The sequence below is a fragment of the Acinonyx jubatus genome, chromosome E4 (genome assembly GCF_027475565.1).
Source record: "Acinonyx jubatus isolate Ajub_Pintada_27869175 chromosome E4, VMU_Ajub_asm_v1.0, whole genome shotgun sequence".
NCBI classification, from domain to species: domain Eukaryota; kingdom Metazoa; phylum Chordata; class Mammalia; order Carnivora; family Felidae; genus Acinonyx; species Acinonyx jubatus.
In genome coordinates, this window is record NC_069395.1 from 45,606,613 (window position 1) to 45,632,169 (window position 25,557).

The following is a 25,557-nucleotide window of genomic DNA, read 5'->3' on the forward strand; positions in this document are numbered from 1 at the left end:
AGATTTATAGTCCTAGAAACACTGGCCTGAATAGGTCACCTAATAATCTCACTCTTAATTTTTAACACACATAACACACTAATGGGGAAAAAAATAGACCTTACCAGAATTCTTTGCAAGACATAGTTCTTGTATGAGACAGTAATGAGGCAATGTCTGGTTTTTATTAAAGGTCATAAATTAATGATTCATAACCCAAACAAAAGTATAGACTTTGTCATAAACATTATTACTAACCAATGCATTGTCAGTGGAACATGCTTTGAGAAACATGAAATGAGACCTTTCTTCATATCTTATTTTACTTTAGTTGTCACTTGAATGTTTCCTGACAGTTTGTAATCCAACCTATTTTAAAAAGCTAGAGAAGGAGATACATTACTCACACTGGAATGAGTTGCAAAAGACATTTATCCAAGGATCACACCAGGAAGGGACCAGTGTGTGTGTGTGTGTGTGTGTGTGTGTGTGTGTGTGTGTGTGTTTTAATAGATGCATAGTTTTGTCTCCATAGAAGTTTGAATTTCATGTTCAGGATTAAAAGTAGTGAAGTGCCAGCAAACATAAGTGTCTTTGGAAAAGCTATGTAAGATTTCATATTTAAACCTTGTGAACATTACTCCTTTATTGTTAGACTTAATCTGTTTTCCCCTCCTTTGGAAACTAGCTTTTGTTTTGAAATAGGAAATAGTAAGAAATTGCTGCAAAGGGAAACAATAGAAAATAAATATGTTATTTTTGATGTTGTTTATTTGCATGAGTATAATGTGTTTATCATTTTTAAGCTAAGTGTTTTTCTTACATGCTTGGAAAAATTAACTTGTCTGTGCCACAGTGAATTGCTTGCTAGTGTTTTATGGAGCCAGATATATGCATTGCTCAGTGATTTTCGGCGGCAGGGAGGGTGGCATGGATGGAGGATAAGAATCTCATGGAAAAGACATATACAAGGTAGCATTACATGAAACTTAACCATAAGTAAGGGTCTGAGAGACAACCTGACATTATGGAAAAAAAATTATGGATGCAGAGTCAGAGGATTAGTGTAAATGTGGGGTGGTTGTGTTGGATTCACTCTGGAATATTCTCTGATAGGAAGTGGACTCAGGAGAGGAAGGAGGGACTGTAGGAGCTTCAGAGCAGGACGGTGGAGGTAAAACAAAAAGTATTGTTCTGGATAAGCCTCTGTGGTGCTCTGTCTTGGGAAAAGATGACCACCTGGGAAGTATATGACTAAACCTCAGGATGTGACTTTGGAACCCTGTCTGGTTTTGGTGAGGAGTATACTTGGTTAGCACAACCTAATTTCTGACTGGAATCATCCTTGATTTCCTCTTTAAAGCCTAAGAAGCCTAGTCAGGGGTCTATACTCTGCTGGTGGTAGCGACTGGAACCTGAGACTTGGGTGAAATCGCTTGGGAAATAAATGTAGGTAGAGAAAAAGGAGAGGATTCCAGACCACTTCAAAGTTCAGATTGGGTAGAAAAAAAGGAGATTAAGAGTGGGGAAAATAAAGGGCCAGTGAGGTAAGAAGAAAACTAGGAGAGTGGGTGACACTGAGGCCAGGAGAGGAAAGTGTTTCAGGAAGTAGGGAGTGGTCGATAATGCTAACAGGTCCAGTAGGATGAAGGTACAGATGTGTTCATTGGATTAGGCAATGTCAGGTCACTGGCAACCTTGACAAGAAAATGGAGGAATCAGAAGCTTGACTGGAGTGGTCAAGATGAGGACACAGACAAGGTTGAAAGGATGGACATAGGACTGTGGGATCCAGACTGGAGGGAAACACATGGATGAGTGATAGGGCCTGAGTGTTCAGAGAGTGGTTGAGTAGAAAGGGAAATGGGCATGAAAGGTTAGTCTTGATGGCCTGTTTTGAGGTAAGAAAGTGGAGATATAGTTACTCTTTTGAGGTTTTTGCTATAAAGAGTGGAAAAAAATAGGTTGAAAATTACTGGATACCTTGGTTCAAAGGGGAGGTGATTTTTAAGATCAAATAAACTAGATCAGATGAGACCAATTCAGAAGAGTGGGAGGAATAGAAGTGTAGGAGAGAGGGCGTAACTGCAAGCTAATAGGACATGGATGAAGATGTCCCAGTGGAACAGGTGGGCCTTACTAGAAGAAGGGTCATAACTTCTTGTATCTGTAGGGAAGAAGGTAGAATGAATAGGTACAGAAGAAAGTAGATGTATAGAAAGATGAGGGCCCTCACTTTAAATTGCTTCTAATTTCTCAGGAAGGTATAAAGTAAGGTCAAGGGTAAGGTGAGACAGGGATATTTGAGAGGAGAGCAGAAAGTGTGGAATGGTTGTCCATGGGAGTCAGACAGCAAAGGTACTGTGGACGTATAAGTAGTTGTCAGGAAGTGTTAGATATCCTTGTGACTCTGCGTCATGAATTTATTGTGGAACTAGTTAGGAGTATTTAATGGTTTCATCAAACTTCAGTTACTAGAATATGGTTAGAGTTGAGTTTAATCAGGTTTGGAGATTTTCTAGGCAAGTAGGAAGGAGGAAGAGAGAAGGAAAGTAATTACAGGAGTTTGCACGTCAGTGATTTTCTGGGCATGGAGGGTAGTGAGTACATGAAGGGTGATAGGTTGAGAAAAAAAACATCAGTAAGAGGGGGAGTGATCTGGAGGTTGTCATATGTGATCTACACACAGGTGGAAGTAAGTGAATTGTAGTCTGATGGTATAGGCTTCAAATGAGCTGCATATTTTATTATTATTTTTTTCTTAATGTTTATTTATTTTTGAGAAAGGGAGGGAGAGAGAGACAGAGAGTGAGCGGGGGAGGGCAGAGAGAGAGGGAGACATAGAATTCAAAGTAGGCCCCAGGCTCTGAGCTGTCAGCACAGAGCCTGACATGGGGCTTGAACTCATGAACCATGAGATCATGACCTGAGCTGAAGTCGAATGCTCCACCAACTGAGCCATCCAGACGCCCCTGGGCTGCATATTTTAAAGAAGGTAAGGCAGATTAAAGTTTGAAAGTAGCACTGGAAGCTGGGGGGACAATAACCAGGTTCTAAAGTTCATGGGCCTTAAAGAAAACAGCAACAATTTCTTGTGTCCTTGGGAAGACCAAGGTTTCAATTAGAGAAAGGGGATGAAGGAATCATTCAGAGAAGGTGCACACTAGAAGTTCTGTATGGCTTGGTACGGAGGAGGTGGAGTAGGATAGAAAAGATGAACATAGGATTATGGGATCCAGACTGGAGGGAGACAGCTGGATGAATGAATGAGAATGATTGAGTAGAAAGAGGATATAAGTCATGATAGCCTTGATGGTCAGCAGTTCAGATCTCAGTCATAAAACAACTAGAAGGAAGAGGGAACTGCAGACAGAAGGGTGCTGTATGGGCTTCCTTGAGATTTCTGGACTCTCTTTGGGTTCTTATTGCCACTGACCAGCTGTACATTCTTGGACAAATTATTTTCTGGCTCTCACTTTTCTTCATGTATAAAGTGACTCACTTCCAGCACTCATGTGCTGTTTTCATTGTCTGAAGTGGTCCTTTGCTAGCCTGTTGAAATCCTAGCCATTCTTTAAGAATCTTCTCAGAAGCCATCTCTACTATTAGGCTTTTCTTATTTAATCACCCATTCCAAACCAATGTGACCTTTCTGTTCTCAGAATCACTGTAACACGGATTCACCCTGGTGGCAGTTATCAGTCTTCCAACTAATACATTTATTTCTGTTTATCTCTTATCCTTGTCAGAAAATCCACGAGAACATGAAATGTGATACATCTTTTTGCTTAAGTAGATGCTCAGTAAATGAATCTTTTGAATGAACAGTGAAGCATACTTCTGGAGGACAAAGGAGTAATGAGAGAATAGATATTATTAGGAAGAGAAAGTGAAAAATACCCTGTATTATATTTCAAATTTGCATAGGACATTTAGGTACATGGAAAATGTAATTTTATTAGGTCTAAGAGTTGTTTGTATGGCTCTTGCTACAAACTTGAAGCAGTTACAGATATAATAAAGCTATTAGTAGAGGCTTGATTGTGTCCTGCTGAGCCTGGGGCCTGACCTCCCTGGGCTTCCCTTACTGACCACACTGTTTCCCTCTTTCCCCTGCTGATTGTATTTTGCCTCAGTAGGTGCATTCTCCTCCAGGGTCTCATTAGATGCTCCAACAAACAGGGGCAACAAAAAACACACACTCTTCATTCCTGTTCCATGATAGATTCTGTACCCCTTTGATCACAAGCGTTCTTGAATACTGCTGTCCAGAAAAGAGAGGACCCTCAGGAGTAGGCTGGACATTGGCCCCCAAAGATAACAGATCTAATCTCAGGAACTTGTGTATGTTACCATATATGGAAGAAGGGTCTTTGCAGATGTGACTAGGTAAAAGATCTTGAAATGGGAGATTATGCTGCATTTTCTGGGTGGGCCCTAAATCCAATCAGAGGTGTCCTAATAAGAGGCAAAGGGAGATCTGACACAGAAAATAAGGCCGTATAAACAGACACAGATTAGAGTGATGTGGCCACAAACAAGGAATGCCAGCAGCCACCAGAAACTGGAAGAGGCAAGAATAGATTCTCCTCTGGAACCTCTGGGGGGCACAGACAAATTAATTTTTCCAAGCAAGTAAGAAAAGAGCCTCTGGGGGGCTCTTGGGAAGATGGCTCAGTGATACTAATTTTGAACTTCTAGCCTCCAGAACTGTGGGAGAATAAATGCCTGTTGTTTTAAACTGCCACGTTCATGGTACTTTGTTACAGCAGCCACTGGAAACTAATACAGCCTCCCAACTGTTCCTTCATATGACTCCTAATATCTCTATTAAGTACTCCATGAAAAAGTAAAGGGTCCCTAATAGCATTTCCCCACCTCATCCAGTCAGTGATCTATTTACTTGATCTTCAGGAGAAAACCCAAATGTTTATTGGTTTTCTGTATCATGATTGCTCTTGATTTGTTGTAAGCTAAAAAGTGGAAGGGAATGGTTCATTCACTCTGTGAAATATCCAACCCAATGCACTCTAGATGCTGTTTTAATGGCAAAGACTTTATATGGAAGACTTTAAAGGAGAAAGAATTATGAGAATAGCAATTTTAACAAAAATCTCTCCTCTTTCATTAAGTATGAATTTGGGATTAGGATGCCTTGATTGTCAGAGTGGCAAATGGGAAGTAAGCAAGGTTATGTTTTTAGTAAAGGAAGCAGAAGAGAGGGATAATGTATCCTATCAATTCTCATTCTATGACATTCAGAGTTTTCTGATTATCAATACAATCTTCCCTGCAGATAAATACACTTTAGCATTTTATTATATTTAGGGTTTACTTACATCCTTCTAATGATCAAGTTTATCTTAAATTTGTGTCTATGCTTTGGGATACAGATCTTTGAAACCGTTCATTTGCATCCCAAAGATTTGGTTAGAGTCGTAATTCCTAAAGAAGATAGATACATTTGCATTTCTAATTTAGGATGTAATTTCATCTTTTTTTCTGTTTAAAAATGCTTCAATTGGTAAGATTGGTGATAATTTGGCTTTTTTTGTACCCCTAAATCAATTTAGAAGGAAAAGAAAAGTCAAAGAATATGTAGTCAATATACAAGACAGTATTAAAATCAGTTCATTTAAAAATGTTTTTTAATGTTTTTTTATTTTTTTTTTTTTGAGACAGAGAGAGACAGAGCATGAGCAGGGGAGGGGCAGAGAGAGAGGGAGACACAGAATCTGAAACAGACTCCAGGCTCCGAGCTGTCAGCACAGAGCCTGACGCGGGGCTCGAACTCACGGACCGTAAGATCATGACCTGAGCCGAAGTCGGAAGCCCAACCTACCGAGCCGCCCAGGCACCCCTAAAATCAGTTCATTTTAACATCAACATTGAGAATTTTATATTATCAGCAAATAAGACATGTTTTATTTTTCTCAAATCTGGGCTTGATAAATGGCTTGAACACATCCATTACTCTGGGTGAACTCCTCTCAGTGTGAATTCTCACTCTTACAGGAAGGGAGCCATTGGTTTATGGTACATTTAGAGTGGCTTTACCACATGTACAAAAAGTCTTTCATAAAAGAATGTTAACTCCGAATGTTAGGAAACAACCCCAAGTGCCTGTTAATAGAAACTGGTCAAATATATTATAAATTCATAAAATGGAACACTTCACATACATGAAAAATTCAGTATCTATACTTAAAGAATGATTCTCAAAACCTATTTAAAAAATTTTTTTTAATGTTTATTTATTTTTGAGAGGGAGAGAGAGACAAGAGTATAAGCCAGGGAGGGGCAGAGAGAAAGGGAGACACAGAATTCGAAGCAGGCTCCAGGCTCTGAACTGTCAGCACAGAGCCCAATGTGGGCTCGAACTCACGAACCATGAGATCAGGACCTGAGCTGAAGTCAGATGCTCAACTGACTGAGCCACCCAGGCGCCCTTACCATTTGTGTTTTTAATTAAAAAATTTTACTTTTCTGGGGTACCTGGGTGGCTCAGTTGGTTAAACCTCAGACTCTTGGTTTCAGTCAGGTCATGATCTCATGGTTTGTGAGTTTGAGCCCCACATCAGGCTCCACGCTGTCAGTGAGGAGCCTGCTTAGGATATACTCTCTCTCCCTCTCTCTCTGCCCCTCACCCACTCTCTCTCTCTCAAAATAAATAAATAAACTTGAATTTTTAAAAATTTTACTTCTCATCTTGAAATAATTCATACTTTATATACTTGCAAAAATAGTACAAAAAAAGTCCTATTTACCTTCACTTAGTTCTCCCAAAAGTTAACACTTTATATAATTATATAATACAATGCTCAAAACTAGGAAATTAACATTGATGCAATTCTGCTAAATAATCTACATACTTCCTTCAGATTCTTTTTCAGATGTCCCACTAATGTCCTTCAGCATACTTTCGCCTGGGACAGCTCCTCCAATTCATTAGTCTTTGCTTTTTTATGACCTTGACACTTTTGTAAAGTAGTCATCAGATATTTTGTAGAATGTCCCTCAACTAGGTCTTTCTAATGTTTCTTCATGATTAGACTCAGATTATAATTTTTTTGGCAAGAATATCACAGAAATGGTGTTGTGCACTTTACGGTTAAGAATTGGGAGATACATGATGTTGGTATGTTTTATTGCTGGAGACATCAACTAGAACATGTGCTGGAGACATCAACTAGAACATCAACTAGATGGTGTCTGGGTTCTCTATGGTCATTATTGTCTTTTCCTTTTATAGGAAAAGAAGGAAAAGGTCTATAGGTCATTATTATCTTTTCCTTTTAATAATTATCTTGTGGGGAGTTAATTTGAGACTATTTAAATATTTTGTTGACATCATGCTTTTTTTTCTACTAATTTGAGCATCTATTGGTGATTTTTGCCTTAGCAGTTACTACTGCAGTGTTTTGTGTTTTTTAAATTTTTTATTTATTTTTTATTTTTTAGTGAGAGAGAGTGTGTGAGTGAAGGAGAGGGGCAGAGAGAGAGAGAGAGAGAGGGAGAGAGAGAGTCTTAAGCAGGCTCCAGGCTCCATGCTCAGTGTGGAGCCCATCGCAGAGCTCGATCCCATGACCCTGGGATCATAACCTGAGCAGAAATCAAGAGTCAGATGCTAAACTGACTGAGCTACCCAGGTGCCCTCATTTGTGTTTTAAAAAGTGATATACATACCTATGTCTGTCACTGTGTAGAATAGCTTGGGAATGATTTATTAGAAGCTGGAAAATGTGATTAGCTCTGGGGAAAAAAATTGGGGAAGAAGGCAGCTAGACAGCCAAGTCAGGGAGATGTTTTACCATGTAACCTTTTATGTCGTGTGAATTTACCAGGTTCATATCTTATGATTTGGTGAGGGACAGTGATGGAATGAAACCTGTTTTCTTAAAAAATAAAATAATCTTTTCAAATGACACAAGAAAAGGGGCACCTAGGTGGCTCAGTAGGTTAAGTGCCAGACTTTGGCTCAGATCATGATCTCACGGTTTATGGGTTCAAGCCCTGCGTTGGGCTCTGTGTTGACAGCTCAGAGCCTGGAGCCTACTTCCATTTCTGTGTCTCCCTCTCTCTCTGCCCCTCCCCTGCTCACACTCTGTCTCTGTCTCTCAAAAATAAATAAACATTAACTTTTTTTTTAAAGAAAACAAATGACACTAGAAAACAATTTGCTATAAAAGAAATACATTTATGATGAAAAATATTGGGAGAGGAGAGAAGCTAACTTCTACTTAACAGAAAGGATTTTGTTGTTTCTTTAGATAAAAATCAGGGACGATTTCTTTCTTTTCAAATGTTTATTTCTTTATTTTGAGAGAGACAGAGAGTGTGGGTGGGGGGAGGGACAGAGAGAGAAGGAGAACAAGAGAATCCCAAGCAGGCTCTGCACTGTCATCATAAAGCCTGACATGGGGCTTGAACTCAAGAACCCTGAGATCATAATCTGAGCTGACATCAGGAGTTGGTTGCTTAACTGAGCCACCAAGACGCCCCCAAATCAGGGACTATTTCATTATATTATCTGAAAGCACAACTACTTGGGTTTGTGATCCAGAACTGTAACTAGCTGGTTCATTCAAAAATTATTTATTTATTAAAATTTTACTTACAATTTGTGATAGATTTTTAGATAAGGTCTACATTTTATAATGTGTCTTTTGGCATAAACATTAAATTCTAAAGAAACATCAGTTCAGCAAGAGAGTCTGGAATTCTTACTATTGAAAGAAGCCATTTTGAGCAAGTATACTAGAATTTTATTTTGAAACATTATATTACTTTTCACAACTAAGAAAAGATAATTTCTTTAAAAATTTCAAGTCATACGTAACTGTGACTTCTTACCATAAGCATTATTCTGAGAGATATTTTGGAACAACTCAGAATGTTTTGGAAGCACTGACTCTCCTTGAGCCACACTTGTCAAACATGATATGTCTTTGCTACTTGTTTTTTTAATGTTTATTTTTTGAGAGAGAGAGAGAGGCAGACTGCAAGTGGGGGAGGGGCAGAGAGAGAGGAGAGACAGAGTCGGAAGCAGGCTCCAGGCTCTGAGCTGTCAGCACAGAGCCCGACGCGGAGCTTGAACTCATCAGCCACAAGATCATGGCCTGAGCTGAAGTCGGACGCTTAACCGACTGAGCCACCCAGGCGCCCCAATGTCTGTGCTACTTGTAAAATTGATAGGATGCCATTCTTGCCAGCTTGCAAGCACAGTGGGTCACACTGATATTTGTAACATGAAGGTCTATCCCATTTGTCATCAGAGGGTCCCTCCTTTAACATGGGAAAGTAAGTAGGAGGCTTAATCTTACAGATCTCTGAAGTATCCACACAGAAGTTTCTTCAGTACCTTGTGGGATTTCCTACCACTCCAAGTCCCTACTGAACCCCAGTGGTGATATTGCTGTTGCTTGTTTTGTTTCTCTGCTGCTGTCCGTGGATGAGATGATGCTCTCCTCTCTAGAACCACTGGACACAGGGTGAAGGGAATTTGTGTGTGTGTGTGTGTGTGTGTGTGTGTGTGTGTGTGTGTAATATTACACTAGTTTGTTTCTTTAACTTTCCTGAGACTTGTGTAGGTTAAAACAGCTGTCAAATAGAACTTGTCACAGTGATGGATTTGTTCTCTAGTTAGCACTGTCCAGATAGAGTAGTCACTAGCCATAGGTGGCTGTTGAACACTTGAAATATGACCAGTACAACTGAGAAACTGAACTCTTACACTGTTGGTGGGAACGCAAACTGATGTAGTCACTCTGGAGAATCGTATGGAGGTTCCTCAAAAAGTTAAAACTACAACTACCCTATGACCCAGCAATTGCACTACTAGGTATTTATCCAAAGGATACAAAAATGCTGATTTGAAGGGGCACATGCACCTCAGTGTTTACAGCAGCACTATCAACAATATCCAAATTGTGGAAAGAGCCCAAAGATCTATTGACGGATGGATAGTTAAAAACACACAAAATGGAATATTACTCAGCCATCAAAAAGAGTGAAATCTTGCCATTGGCAACAATGTGGATAGAACTAGAGAGTATTGTGCTAAGTGAAATAAGTCAGAGAAAGACAAATACCATATGATTTCACTCATATGTGGAGTTTAAGAACACATGAACATAGGGTAAAGGAAGGAAAAATAAAATAAGATAAAAAACAGTGAGGGAAACAAACCATAAGAGACTTTTAACTATAGAAAACAAACTGAGGGTTGGGCTACAGTGGGTGATGGTTATTAAGGAGGGCACTTGTGATGAGTACTGGGTGTTACATGTAAGTGATGAGTCATTAAATGCTACTCCTGAAAACAATATTACACTATATGTTAACTAACTTGAATTTAAATAAAATCTTGGAAGAAAGATAGATAGATAGATAGATAGATAGATAGATAGATAGATAAAAAGGTGCACCTGGGTAGCTCAGTCGTTGGAGCATCTGACTTTGGCTCAGGTCATGATCTCACAGCTCCAGAGTCAAACCCCACGTTTGGCTCTGTGCTGACAGCTCAGAGCCTGGAGCCTGCTTCAGATTCTGTGTCTTCCTCTCTCTCTGCCCCTCCTCCCCAACCCTGTGCTCTGTTTCTCTCTCTCTGTCTCAAGGAAATAAACATAAAAAAATTTTAAATAAATAAAATTTAAATAGTCACGTGTGGTGAGTGGTTACTGTATTGAGCAGCACAGGTTGAAAGCCTAGTTTCTGGAATCTAATTGTTGCCAGCTGTGTGACCTTGAGTTGGCCCCTATATTGCTCTAGGCCTAATTTTCCTCATTTGAGGGATGGAGATGATTAGGTACCGACTTCCTAGGCTTGGTGTGAGGATTAGATGATATGCAGTTGTCCCCCCTCACCCACTCAGTTTCCAATTCCCTTTCTTCGTTTCAGGTACCAGCTGTCAGCTGTGGTGAAAAGCGGAGATTCTCCTTCTAAAGAACCCTGAGGTCAGTCGCAGCCCAGTGCTACCTCACAAGGCTGCATTGTGCACTTTGCCTCATCTCATTGCATAGGCATTTAAAAAATTTTTTTTTAACATTTATTTATTTTTGAGACAGGGAGAGACAGACCATGAACAGGGGAGTGTCAGAGAGAGAGGGAGACACAGAATCTGAAACAGGCTCCAGGCTCCGAGCTGTCAGCACAGAGCCTGACGCGGGACTCGAACTCACAGACCATGAGATCATGACCTGAGCCGAAGTCGGACGCTTAACCGAATGATCCACCCAGGCACCCCTGCATAGGCATTTTATCATCTCACGTCATCAAAGAAAGGTGAGTACACTACAGTAAGATATTTTGAGAGGGAGAGACCACATTCACTAATTTTTCCTATAGTATATTGTTATAGTTCTATTTTATTAGTTATTGTCAATCTCTTAATTATGTCTAGTTCAAAAATTAAACTTTTATTGTAGTATGTATGTATACAGTATATATAGTGTTTGGTACTATCCATGGTTTCAGGCATTCGTTGATGGTCTTAGAATGTATCTGCTATGGATAAGGGAGGGACTACTGTGTGTAGAACGAAATGCTTTTGAACCCTCTAAGAGAAGGGCTCAACGACTCCTAGTTGCTGTTTATTATACAAATTACATGGCTCCAATCCACTCTATTGGCAGGAAATGTCTCCTCTTTTTTTTTTGAGATTACTGTTGTAAGTATTTCTAAGGTTTCCTTTGATGCACACTGTGGACATGAGTTAATGTTTTGTTTTTTAAAAGATTTTATTTAAGTTCCAGTTAGCATACAGTGTTATATTGGTTTCAGATGTACAATATAGTGATTCAGCACTACTAGGTATTTACCCAAAGAATACAAAAATACTAATTCAAAGAGATACATGCACCCAATGTTCATAGCAGCACTATCTACGATAGCCACATTATGGAAAGAGCCCAGGTGTCCATCGTCTGATGAATGGATAAAGAAGATGTGGTGTATATATAGAATGGAATATTACTCAGCCATAAAAAGAGTGAAATCTTGTCATTTGCAGTGAGATGTGGATGGAGCTAGAGAGTGTTATGCTAAGCAAAATAAGGCAGTCAGGGAAAGACAAATACCATATGTTTTCACTCATAGGTGGAATTTAAGAAACCAAAACAGAGGAGCAAAGGGGAAAAAAGGGAGAAAGAGGGAAACCAAGAAACTATAACTATAGAGAACAAACTGATGGTTACCAGAGGAGAGATGGGTGGAGGGATGGGTTAAATAATTGTATGGAAGTGTTCATGCTTTTTTAAAAAAAAATTTATTTTGACAGAAAGCGTGAGTGGGGGAGGGGCCGAGAGGGTGGGTAGTGGAGAGAGGGATCCTAAGCAGGCTCCTCGCCATCAGCACAGAGGGGCTTGAACTCATGAAATATGAGATCATGACCTGAGCAGAAATCAAAGTTGGAGACTTAACTGACTGAACCACCCAGGCGCCCCTAATCAATTTTTTTAAAAAGTGGTGATATGTGTATTTCCAACAAATGTTTTCTGAGGCTTTTCCCTCCAAATGCTCATTTGAACAAAGAAGTAATTAGCAGCTCTTATTTTATATAGGAGGATAAAAAATTAAATTCTTTGGGATATGCTGTAGGGAGAAGCATTCTGAAACTGCACATTAGTTTTACTAGTGCTTTAAACACTTCTTCAACAATAAAACAATAAATTAAAAAAATTCTGCTTGCAAGGTAACCCTAATAATATAAAAGTGAAGTATACCGAAGGAACATTAATAATCCCTTAATTTTTGGCTTGATATTCTTTTGAAATTGTCCTTATGTATTTTGATTTGATTTCATTTGTAGTATTCACAATTCCTGGGTTCACGAGAAGGAGGAAGATTTTGCAAATAAAAGTTAATATTGCTATTTCAAATGAGAACCATTATTAAATTAAAAAAAATATTGCTAAACCCCAAAGCACCTTTATTTATAGAGGAATATATAGTCAGAGCTAGACTATGGGTGGTAGACTATTTGCCATTAACACCTCCTGAAACCTGGGGATTATTAATTAATTGTGATTAGTTGATATAATGTTCAGAAAGTCATAGCCCCTGATATGTGACAACACTTTTGTTCATTGTATCACAAAGACATTATTTTTCATTGCCGTGGTCATAACTGATTCAAAAGCGAAATTAGCAATATTAGTTTTATCTATTATTTTAACGGGATGTATTGTTCTATGTGAGTGAATTTTCTAGGTAAGTGAAGTTCACCACTTCAAGCACGGATATTTTTTTCAATAAGATTGTAAGTTTCACGAGGACAGGGACCAAGAGTTATTATTTACTGTATTTAAAGTACATTTCCGGGGCACCTGGGTGGCTCAGTCGGTTAAGCGGCCGACTTCGGCTCAGGTCATGACCTCACGGTCCGTGAGTTCGAGCCCCGCGTCAGGCTCTGTGCTGGCAGCTCAGAGCCTGGAGCCTGCTTCAGATTCTGTGTCTCCCTCTCTCTCTGGCCCTCGCCTGTTCATGCTCTGTCTCTCTCTGTCTCAAAAATAAATAAACATTAAAAAAAAAATTAAAGTACATTTCCTAGTGCAAGTACTATTGGGCACAGGCACTTAAAATATACCCTTTTGACTTTTACATAGTTTATTTCTTAGAGCCTCATTAAAAGCAGCAGGGTCGGGTGGAAGGAATCACATTTGCATACTCTGGTACACTTACTTGTTTATATGTTTTCATGCTTTTGTAGACACTTAGCTTCTGTTTAGTTCACCTCTGTATCCTTGGCAACAGTGCTGGTGCCAGCTCAGTGGGTCTCACTAAGTGTCAAATGGCTTGACCTGAACTACCTTAGAGTTAGAATTTCTGAGTGTATATTTTTACTTTGCCAGTTATTTTCCTTGAGTCTCAAATTTCTCATCTGTAACACAGAAACAAATGCAAAGTTGTTATGAGACTCATATAAGGTGATTCATGTGTGTGTCCATAACCCAGTGTCTGGCATATAATGGGAGCCCAATAAATGTTTCCTCTCTTCCCTTCCTTTCTTTACAGGGCAGGTATTCATTTTCCTCATTTTATAGATGAAGTGTTCTAGGTATAGAAAAGTTATGCGACTTATCAAAGTTCACTTTTGCACTTTAGTAAAAGCACCAGAATTAGCCTCTATCTCTTGACCTCCTACCCATGCTTCTGCTATTAGATCATGCTGTCTCCTGTATTTATCAAATTCCATAGGTAATTATTGGATTTGGGGGGGCTCAAGCCCAAATGAAGAAATAGATAAGAGAATGAAATTCAGACTAAAAGACAATGAGAATTTTATTAATTTATACAACAAGTGTTTCTTTGTTGTAGGCTCAGTAAAAAGCACTAAGTTTGGTCTTATGTAAGATTCAGAAACCTTATGTGAGGTTGAATGTGGCAAAGTTGTTGCCTTAAAGAATCTGTAAGTGGTAGAAATCAAAAGACATGAATCCAAAGAATGATAATCCAATGCAGTACTTAATAAGAGCCTCATGAGTGATATAAAGTGCTAAGGGAATTCAGAAAGGTGAGAGAGATCACCTGTAGAAGATAGCATGTTTGGGGAGGTGTTATGATCCCCCATCACCATGGTGGTTAGGGTTTAAGGGAACTTGAGTTATGTTTATTCTCAAGTTCTTCTGCCAATGTTACTCCTTGTTTTAGGTACTGTCATCATAGGAAAACACCTGGATTTGGATTTGAAGACAAAGCTCTTTATAAAACCAGTTGTGCAATTATTTCTGCTGCATTGTCCCTTTCTATGTAACAGCTGTTCTGGAAAGTATTGTGTTTGCTTTCCACATTTAATTAGCCACTAATGACCAATATGGTCTATAAATCAGTTCTTTGCTTATTGTTTGTTGATGATTCAGGTCAAGCACGGCAGGTGGTTCTTTATGCTGGATTCTCCAACAAGCATTTATTACAAGATGGATGCATCAGGTTCAATAAAACAGCCAAGCACAAACAGTTTGAAAATGGCCAGGTTCCTAGCATGGGGATATTTCACCACAGGATACTTTACCATAAAGTTCAGACTTCCTTTTGAAGCAGACCTTCCTATCTGCTTTCTTCTTATTCCTTCCCTCCTCCCTGTCTCCTTCCTTCCTTCTTTCTTTTTTTTTCCTTGTTATTTCTTGTGTTCCTACCCAAAGGGAGTATACGAAAGAAATAGAAATTACAACTTCTTCCCAAGTGAAATTGACAATAGATTTAGGGAGACAAATCTGGAACACGAAATGATATGTGAATATAGATATGTGTAGGGTGTGGTAGCCCAGCCTGTGAACTTAAGGGTGGAGAGAATTCACAGTGAGTAAATGATCCGTTTGAGGTAGGGTTTGCCAGGAAAATTTCTGGAAACCAGTTTGCTTTTTCTCTTCTGCCTGCACCAAAGCAAGTTACTTCAGGTGCTGGTCTTTTGATTCCATATGGATGTCATTCTTTATTTGTATTATCGGCACAGCCATATTTTTAAATTATCCAATCCAAACTGACTAATGTCCCGTTTTCTGATTTCATTTCCCAATGTTCATATAGTGTTCAAACTTAGGGCCAATTTGTATTGAGCATGGCCTTTTTGTCTTCCATATATCCTTACATTGGTGTAGCCGTAGCTTCCAGTGGGATTGCAAAAGTGGTGTACAGGTAATGGTAATAATAAGAGAGGTATTTTTTTTAATGTTTATTTATTTTTGAGAGGGGGGGTGGGCAGAGAGGGAGGGAGACACAGAATCTGAAGCAGGCTCCAGTCTCTGAACTGTCAGCACAGAACCCTACGCAGGGCTCAAACTCACCGTGAGATCATAACCTGAGCTGAAGTCAGACACTTAACCAACTGAGCCACCCAGGCACCCTGAGAGTTTGTTTTGATGACAGTTTAGTTCTGTATTCCAAATCAAAACTTCCCATTGGTCAAACATTGCCAGGGAAATCCTTGGGAGTGCAAAGGAACATAGCTAATTTTTTTAATTTTATTTTTAATGTTTATTTATTTTTGAGAGAGAAAGAGTGCAAGCAGGGGAGGATCACAGAGAGAAAGGGAAACATAGAATCCAAAACAGGCTCCAGGGTCTGAGCTGTGAGCACAGAGCCCGACATGGGACTCGTATTCATGAGCCTTCGAGCTGTAAGATCATGACCTGAGACGAAGTCGGCTGCTTAACCAACTGAATCACCCAGGAGCCTTTTTCCTTTTCTTTAAAAAAAATTTTTTCTTTTCTTTTCTTTTCTTTTCTTTTCTTTTCTTTTCTTTTCTTTTCTTTTCTTTTCTTTTCTTTTCTTTTTAGGAATAGAGTTAATTTACTCAGTACATGCTATGCTGGATACTGTGCTATGTATTTTGGACAAAGCCACCCAATTGTTGCCCACAGTGTCTTAGGTTATGGGTGAAGGAACTGAGGTTCACAAGGTTAAGTCCCTTTGCTTAAAATCATACAACTGGGATATGATAAAGCTAGGATTCAAATCTAGGTCTCTTACTACCAAATCCATGCCTGTTCCACCCTACTAAAGAGCTTACCTAATACAGAGTTTGTAAAGGATTTCCAGTTGCCGGGAATGCAACAGAATCCAAGACGTGCCACTGCCACCAAAACCACTGTCCTATTGTGGGAAGAACCCGAGTCAGGGGCTCCTGGTGCTCTAGGAAATACTATGGAAACTAAGAGATGCGTGTGAAGAGGGGGCTAAGGTAAAGGTGAAGGTAAATGTGTGAAAGATGTTCCTCTGTCACCAGTTTTATGTTCAGCTGTGGACTCTGAACTAGGGAAGGTCTGCGTTCCCAAAGTTACAGCTCCGTAGTAATGTTGGTCTCTCACCTTACCTGCTTGTTCACAGCTACTTTGGCGAGAGTGCCAGTGCTGTTTCTGTGGAGTCTAGGTGGTGTCATTCACCTGTGGATTCAGAACCAATGTCTGCTCTGACCATCTTAGATCAGGGACCAGCCGTCTGGTTCAGTCTCACTTAACTATTAAGGTATCTTTTCTGTTCAAGAATGTCACTGTGTTTTTTTGTCACCCAGGCTTGAACAAAGCCAGTTCAGTACATCCCATCAGCTCTTACAACTTTAAATACCAGGAGAAATACATAGTAATCCTGCTTTCTTTCCCTGAGAAAGCTCTGCGCTCTATGCAAATTGCACACCCCATTTCCGGACACCTTCACACTTACTTCTCAATGGTGTGAGGAAAAGGGGACTTGCCCTTAGCTGCTAAATCCTGGAGCCTAGTCTCTAAGTCACTCAAAAATGACCTCTGTTTAATCTTAGAACTAGAGTAACCAAATGCATGCTCCTTTCTAAACAAGATGGCAATATTGTCTGGGCCTAGGTGTTTCTCAAGCTCAGCCCTTATCTTGTATTTCCTAACTTGCCCATCCTGTTACCATCCATGAACCAAAACCAACTGGAGTACAATAAGGCACTAGTAGGACCTAAAGAACAAAATACAGACAAACAGAAGCTGAAAGAGGGGGTGCATGAAGAGGGATGGGAGTGAAGGAGTGAATTTCCATTACAGAAGAGTTGATTTAAGGCAGATTTTCCTTGTGACCGGGACAGATAGACTAGTTGAAGCTAAGGAAGCTTAAGCTTCAGGGCCCTCAATTGAATGAGACCCTTCCAAGGCCCTGGGAGAGAGTATAAATTTTGATGTGTAATTTAAGACTCTTTTTCTTAAAGGGATTCTCCACCTACCTCCAATTGTATGAAATTTAGGCTCCACAAAACTTGAATCCATTACAGCCCTTTAAAAATGGTTCTTATTGGGGCACCTGGGTGGCTCAGTCGGTTGAGCGTCCGACTTTGGCTCAGGTCATGATCTCGCAGTTAGTGAGTTCAAGCCCCGCGTGGGGCTATGTGCTGATGGCTCCAGAGCCTGGAGCCCACTTTGGATTCTGTGTCTCCTTCTCTCTGCCCCTTCTTCTGCTCATGCTCTGTCTCTCTCTGTCTCTCAAAAATGAGACAATTTTTGACAGAGAGACAGAGCATGAGTGGGGGAAGGGCAGAAAGGGAGAGGGAGACACAGAATCCTAAGTGGGCTCCAGGCTCTGAGCCGTCAGCACAGAGCCTGACGCAGGGCTCAAACCCACATACTGTGAGATCATGACCTGAGCCAAAGTCGGACGCTCAACCGACTGAGCCACCCAGGGGCCCCCCCACCCCCGCCCCAATTTTTTAAAAATGGTTCTTATTAACACAGAGGCCAATCCTAGCTAGGCCAGTCAAGAATTGAGACCGAATTGGTGATTGGAAACCCTTGGATGAAGAAACTGCTTAGTGGAAAGAGGCAAGCAGTAACTTCTGGCATCCCACTTTTGTTTGGGCTAGGGATGTTAAATAATGTCCATCTCAATTTCAGTCATTGTAGTGGCTGTGTTGAGAAGGATTCTGAAGTCAAATCCAGGTTCATGAGATTCAAGAATTAGTGATGGCTGCCATGGATACCCATCCAGTACGAGCTCTGATTTGGGTTTGGACTCCATGTCTCTTGCCCAACTGGGAAGCAGCAGTATAACAAATGTGGGTAGAAAACATAAAGAGCAAAGGGATGGCTTTTTCTTTGGTAAATTTTCTTTTAGAATATAGAAAACAATTCTTTTTGTAATCTCACTTCAAAAATTATGCAGCATCTTGGGACATGTGGCAAAGAAAGAACCTGGCTAATGAACTGTCCTGGCTATACTGAACCTGGCTAATGGCTATCCCCTGAATGCAGAGCTGGATGCTGAACAGACAGTGAGCTAGACTCCAGAGCCTCTAAGTGCTTTCTGTCTCTGCCATGGGCTTGATGGATCACACAAAGATCTAGTGGTCATTCTCTACATGGGAATCTTAGCACATTCTCGGTGTTCGAAGATCAAAACTCGTGGCTCATTAAATAGTTAACAGATTTATAATGTGTGCTTTTCCTAAGTAGTGTGTGTTATGGACTGAATTGTATCCCCCCCAAAACTGATTCTGTACTCAGACTGTGACTATATTTGGTGATATGGTCTTTAAAGAGGTAATTACATTAAAATGAGGTCATTAGGGTAAGCCTCAATCCCATATGACTTGTGTCCGTATAAGAAGAGGAGATTAAGACATGGGCATACATAGAGGGAAAATGCCACGTGAACATGAAGATGGCTTTCTCCAAACCAAAAAGAGAGGCCTCAGAAGAAACTAAACCTGCTGACACCTTAATCTTATATTTCTAGCTTCCTGAACTGTCAGAAGTAAATTTTCTGTTGTTTCAACTACCCAGTGTGTGGTACTTTGCTATGGTGGCCCTAGGAAATGAATATAGTGGGTATGCAATATTCCTTTAGAATTTTGTTCTTATCCGTATGCTGTAGCATTTCACATATTTTCTGGTTTCTGTTTTATTCATGGTTATTGAAATGTTTTCTCCTCGTTTTTCCATTTTTTTTCCTTTTAACCATGCATGCTCTTGGCAGAACATTTAATAGTGGTGATTTTTGCCACAAGCCAGCCTGACTTGATGATATTCTATTTAAACTGCCAGAAAGATTTATTGGAAAGCTGGTAAGAAAGGAGGACAACTCAAATTAATTTCACTGAAATGTACTGGAGGATGTAAATAACTCATGGCTTGAAAATCTGGTTAACAGTCCTGTCGGTCCAGAAAAATGTTGCTGGAGAGAGAATAGCAGGGAAGGCTATAAAAGTACAGGCTTATCATGGAAGAGGGTGTTTTGATCTATATTTTGAATAACATGGTTGAGGTCAGTAATATGTTTATTTCAGAAGTAAGATGATGAATTTCAGTAATTATTTGGTGTGTATTCATATCAGCCATAGAGTCATCAGATGATGTGCACTGTAGGCCTCAAAGGCTGGAATCACAGGAAACCACATCTTGATTAGCCATAACTCATTAACCAGAGTTCATCTCCAATCTTTTCTTAGGAGAAAAAAGTATGCTAACAAAACAATCAGGTAAGGTATGTGAGAAAGTACTCAAAATTCTAAAGTATAACCTGGGATTCAGTATAAATTCAGGCCAGTCTCATGGGTCATTTACATCTCTATCCAAATGTCCACTTAATATGGATTATTGGCAAGAATTAAGATACAGAACTAATGCAAATCTCGTTGCCAAAACATAATTTAATTTTGTTCACCATATAGCGTCTAGTAAAATAAAGTGATCTGATTATACTAAGGAAGTATATTCCATAGCAAGAGTAGAATCAAATGAGAATTCTTGTCATCTAAGTAGAAATTCCAGTGAATAAACCTCAGCCCTTAAAAACGGAGGGATTGCTGTGGTTCGAGTTTCACTGGCAATAGCTCTTCATATCAGTCACCACATGTAAACATTGACTATTGGCTTCTAAAACTTTCTGATACTTTTGTTAAAGATAATGAATATTTTTAAAAAATTCATATGACTGTCAACCCCTGACACCCACTCCAGAAACTGCTGGATGGGCAGCCATCTGTAGGGGGTATTTTTTACCACGGATGCCATAACCTCCTGGTCTGTGCCTCCATCCTTTCTTGCCTGAACCCCTGCAGTAGCTTCTGATAGAGGCTACTGGTTTCTCCCCCTTGATCCTCTACAGTCTGCGCTCAACACAACAGTGAGCCTGAGAATTTAAAATACCTCTGTCATTTCATGCTTCTCTCTAGTTCAAACCTCTCATGACTTCCTGTCTGTCTCAGAATGAAAAACAAAACACTAACAATGGCTTTCAAGGTCAGCCTGATCTGCCTGTACCTCTCTTCAACTCATCTCCCTCCTCTGGCTGTGCTGGCCTTTGCTATTTCTGAATCCTGCCAAGCCTGTTCCCTCTGTCTCCTCTTTCTGCAGGAAAAGGCTCCTTCCCTCACACCTTTTGGGTTTTGGTTCAAATGTCATTGTTTCACTGAGACTTTTCTTTCTTTGAAAGAGCCATCCCTCTTCAGCAGCTCTCCCCTCTCCCTTTCCCTGATTTGTTTTTCTTTATCACCCTGATCACCATTTGACATAGTCTCTACTTACTCCTTTTATTATCTCTCTTCCTTCGCTAGGATGTAAATTCCACAATGACAGAGATTTTGGTCTGTTTTGTTCACTGTCGAGAATCCTGTCTGGCCCATCAAAGAGCCTATAAATATTAGTGTAATGAATGAATGGTTGATGGAGACTGTTTCCAGTACCTTATTTACCTGTTTGCAAAAGGGCCGGCAAGAGAACTAGAAAGAAGTTAATGAAATTCTAACATTGGGTTAGGGCTCAGAAAGCAGAATGGAACACAGGGAAATAGCCAAGCATTCTAATGCCATCTTGCTTTCTGTGGGATTTGACAATAACATTCAAAAGCCAAAGGAGATAGACTGATACTTCCATAGTAATGTCTTTCTATATATTTATACCATAAAATAAACAGCTAGGCAATATCAAGGTAATGTTGGTTCTTTCTTCATTTTCATTTTTTGTTTGTTTGCCTAATCATATATGCTATAAAAATTAATGACACTCTATTTAGAGATAGGACATTTTCCAGACTTTTGACAAGTAAAAGTCCATGGATGCCTTTTTTGTTGTTGCTGTTGAATAGATTTTTAAATGAAGACGTTTAATTACTTGAGTTTTGTCATTACAATCATCTGCTGATTACAGCTGTTCCTAGGAAGTAGATTAGAATACACTTTTTTTACATTCTCCTCAAATCAAAACCTGCCATAAAAATAGCCATTACTAATTTGAAGATGATGATTTCACCATTTCACTATTTTGACTCCCAATTATTTAGAGTTTCACCCAAAAGCGCTTGCTTGTTTGTTCATTGGCAAAGAAAAGTTGGTTCATTTAACCAGTGTAAAATGGTGGGGTAGAATTTACATATGTTCTCAAAAGAATAGCCTATTTTTTTGGTGAGGATGACTTTCATAATTTTTGTTTGTTTCCAAAATATATGTTTCTTCTTCAGATAGTAATATAGGATACCTGAGTTTCCTCACAGTGTATATTCTTGTTTTCTCCCTCCCTCTATCAGCTGTAATATCTTTCAAAAACCTGACTAGGGTAAGTAATATTTAAAGAAATATGAGAGAAGGGAAGGAGAAGGCAGTGAGTATTTGTGCATTAATATTTTTTTCCCCTAACACAGAGCACAATTTCTTATAAGTTGTGTTTCCCTTTTTGCTTTGGCAGCTAGGAAGCTCCAAGCCATATTTATTAATAATTATAGTAACTAAATTAGCACTTGAGGCTAGCATATTTGCTTCTTTCAGGTATGCATGGCTTTGCTTTTTCCATTTCCATTTTAGTTATGGTGTACTGACATTATGTATGTCTATGGTAAACACCTTTGTATCCTTCTATAAAAGATATGGATTACAAAAATATTAGAAACTTAATTCAACCCTAATGGCTTCTTTATCCCTTTTCTCCTTTTACCTATCCCAATTCCAGCAGCTTGATAGAATATGACATAATGAAAAATACCAAAATTGCTTTGTTTGGAGTACATTATGATGTAAGCCTATGTAATTAACAGTACTGATAATATTTAAAGGGCTTTTTTAAACTAGATTATTGTATTGAATTACTGAATCATGAAGGCAATTGAAGCAACCAAATTTAAGTTTTTTTTCAGTCTGGAGGGAATTACTAAAACATATAAATAAAACAATATCATCAAATTGCAGTGTGACTATAATACCGTGTTCTCATGTTCATGAATCAGAAAATCAAATCCTGGAATGTGAACTCCATGAGCTTGTTAAAGGAGCTTGTCTGTTTTGCTCACTATATCCCCAGTGTTTGAAATATATTGTAGGCTCAATGAATATTTGTTGATGACTATTGATAAATGTAATATTCTATAGATGATGTGTATATAAATTGTACATATGGAATTAAGCCTTGTTCAGTTGTATTTCTAAATGGGACATGGACTGAGTGGTGAGGGGAGGGAGGAAATAATGGAGAAGTTTCTCTCTAGACCCCACATAGTTACCACATTTGGTGCTCTCCTTCTTTTGATAGCTCTGAATTTCTATTTGGTACTGTTTTTCTTCTGCCTGAGGGATTTTTTCCTTAACATTTCTTGTAGGACAGGTTTGCTATTAATAAATTCTTTCAGCATTTGTATGCCTGAAAATGTCTGTATTTTGACTTTATTTTCAAAAGCTATTTTTACTAAGTATAGAATTCTAGGTTTACATTTTTTTCTTTCTGTACTTTAAAACTGTTGCTCCGTTGTCTCGATGTTGTTGTTTGCAATGAGAAGTCCCTGTATGCCATGTGTCTTTCCACTGGCTTCTTTTTAAGATGTTCTCTTTATCGTTGGTTTTAAGCAGTTTGGCAGCAACACGGCTTGCTGCAGTCATATTCGTGCTCTTCATACTTGGAGTTTGTGGGGCTTCTTGGCTCTGTAGTTTAGTTGTCATCATATTTGGAAAATCTCAGCTATTATTTTTGCAAATTATTTTCCAGTCCCTCACCTTCCCTTTGACACACTGTTTACGTAGATATTAAGCTATTTGAAGTCCTCTCATGGCTCACTGATTGCTCATTTTTCTCCGTCTTTTTCTTCTGAATTTCATTTTTGATAATTTCTACTGCTGTGTTTTTAACTTCACTAATTATTACTGCTGCATTTAATTTTCTATTAAACACTTCCCAGTGTATTTTTCATCTCAGACATTATATTTTTATATCCCTAGGAGTTTCACCTGAGTCTTTGTATCTTCCAAGTGTCTGTGAAACTTTAATCATACCGGTCTCCTCTAACATCTTGAACAAGTGATACACAATTTTAATAACTGTTCTAACATCTTTTTCAAATTCAAATTCTATGATCCATGTCATTTCTTGGTTTTGATTGATTGATTTTTCTCAATATGGGCCTTATTTCCTGGTTATTTGCATGCTTGGTGTAATGGGTTGATTGTGTCCCCCTAAAAACTCATATATCGAAGTCTTAACTCTCAGCACCTCAGAATGAACCTTATTTGGAGACAGGGTTAATGCAGAGTTAATCAAATTAAAATGAGTTCATTAGGGCGGGCCTAATCCAATATGACTGTGTTCTTATGAAACGGGGAAACTTAGACACACACACACACATACTCACAGAATCAATGACACAGAGCCATCTATAAGCCAGGGAAGAAGGCCTGGAATGTGCCCTGCCCCCTGTCTTCCCATCTCTCTACTCCTTAGAAGAAACTAACCCTGTCAACATCTTGATCTCAGACTTCTACTCTCCAGAACTGTGAGGCAATCAGTTTCTGTGAGGTCACCCAGTTTGTGGTATTTTGTTACAGCAGCCCTAGCAAACTTAATCACTTGGCAAATTTTGATTGGAAGCAGAAATATTGAATTTTACCTTGTTGGGAACTGAATATTTTGTATTTCTAGAGGTATTCTTGATATTGGTGCTGGGATCCAATTAAGTTACTTGGAAGCTGTTTTATCCTTTCAGTCTTGCCTGTAAGTATTGCTTGATGTAAGCAGAGCAGTATTTTCTCTAGGGCAGGTTTTGTCCCATTACACAGGCCAAGCCCTTCTGGGTATCTAACCAGTCTGATGCCTCTTGAATTATTAGTGTTTCCACTTCAGGGACTATTGCTAGCTTTTTGTGAGCTTTGAAAATTGTTTTCTCTAATCCTTTTGAGTGGTTGTTTCTCAGACAGTGGATACTCTCTTCACATCATTACTTAGCTGAAGACTCGGGTAGGGGGTTGCTCTGCAGATTTCCAGAGCTCTCTGTTCTCTGGTATTTTTTCCTCGAAAATTCTAGCTTTTTTAGGCTTCCTGGACTCCCAGCTCCAGCTCCTTAGCTCAGGGAAACTGCCAGTCCCAGCTGGAAAGTTTTGGCTTTCATCCATACATCTTGTACATCCACCCATCAGGCTAACCTAGGCATGTTCTCATGGTTATGGCAAAGGGGCACGACTGGAAAGAGCAAGTTCGTTGGTCAAAGAAAGTTACATGGGTGAACCCAGGACTATTTCTGTGATTAATTTCCACAACCAGCTTTATGATCCTTGTTACATATTATGAATTTATTCTTTAGAAAGAATATACAGTATTACCAGCAATATATATGTATACTTATTTTTTACATTATCTGGCCAGCTTTAAGTTTTACATTTTTTATTTATATTTTCAGTGGTTGGTTTTATACTTGGTTTTTCTTTTTTATTTTTTTAATGTCTATTTATTTTTAGAGAGAGAGTGGGAGGGTGGGGGAAAGGGCAGAGAGAGAATCCCAAGCAGGTTCTGTGATGTCACTGTAGAGCCCGACATGGGGCTTGATCTCATGAACTTGAAACCAAGAGTTGGATGCTTGACCATCTGAGCTACCCAGGTGCCCGGTTTTTCCTCTTGAGGAAATTGGTTCCAAGCTATTTTGTAACATATTATTCTTTTCTGACTCTTGTTTCTGAGTATATATAGTATAATTTCTTCATTGATTTTTCTTGCAAATAATCATCTAAAGTCCAGAAATACTGATTACAGTATATATTTTTCTCTCTCAATGAAATTATATTAATGGTTTAGGATATCTAACCAGTACTAGCCTTTATTTTAATGGGATATTTCCCAAAGTCAGTTTACTTAGAAATAAGTGTGATTGAGAAACAAAATG

The 25,557-nt window shown here is 39.1% G+C and overlaps 2 protein-coding genes across 3 annotated transcripts in view; both read left to right on the forward strand.

The window, feature by feature from the left end:
* Window positions 1–10,939, forward strand: part of LOC128313104 (uncharacterized) — a 114,318-nt gene extending 103,379 nt beyond the window's left edge. The window contains exon 6 of the transcript XR_008293330.1: window positions 10,879–10,939. The gene's annotated coding sequence lies outside the window, so the exon portion shown is untranslated. The remainder of the gene's footprint in view (window positions 1–10,878) is intronic.
* Window positions 10,940–11,088: 149 nt separating this feature from the next.
* HMCN1 (hemicentin 1) overlaps window positions 11,089–25,557 on the forward strand; it is a 703,321-nt gene continuing 688,852 nt past the window's right edge. For both annotated transcript variants that reach the window (XM_053209695.1, XM_053209701.1), the window contains exon 1: window positions 11,089–11,262. The gene's annotated coding sequence lies outside the window, so the exon portion shown is untranslated. The remainder of the gene's footprint in view (window positions 11,263–25,557) is intronic.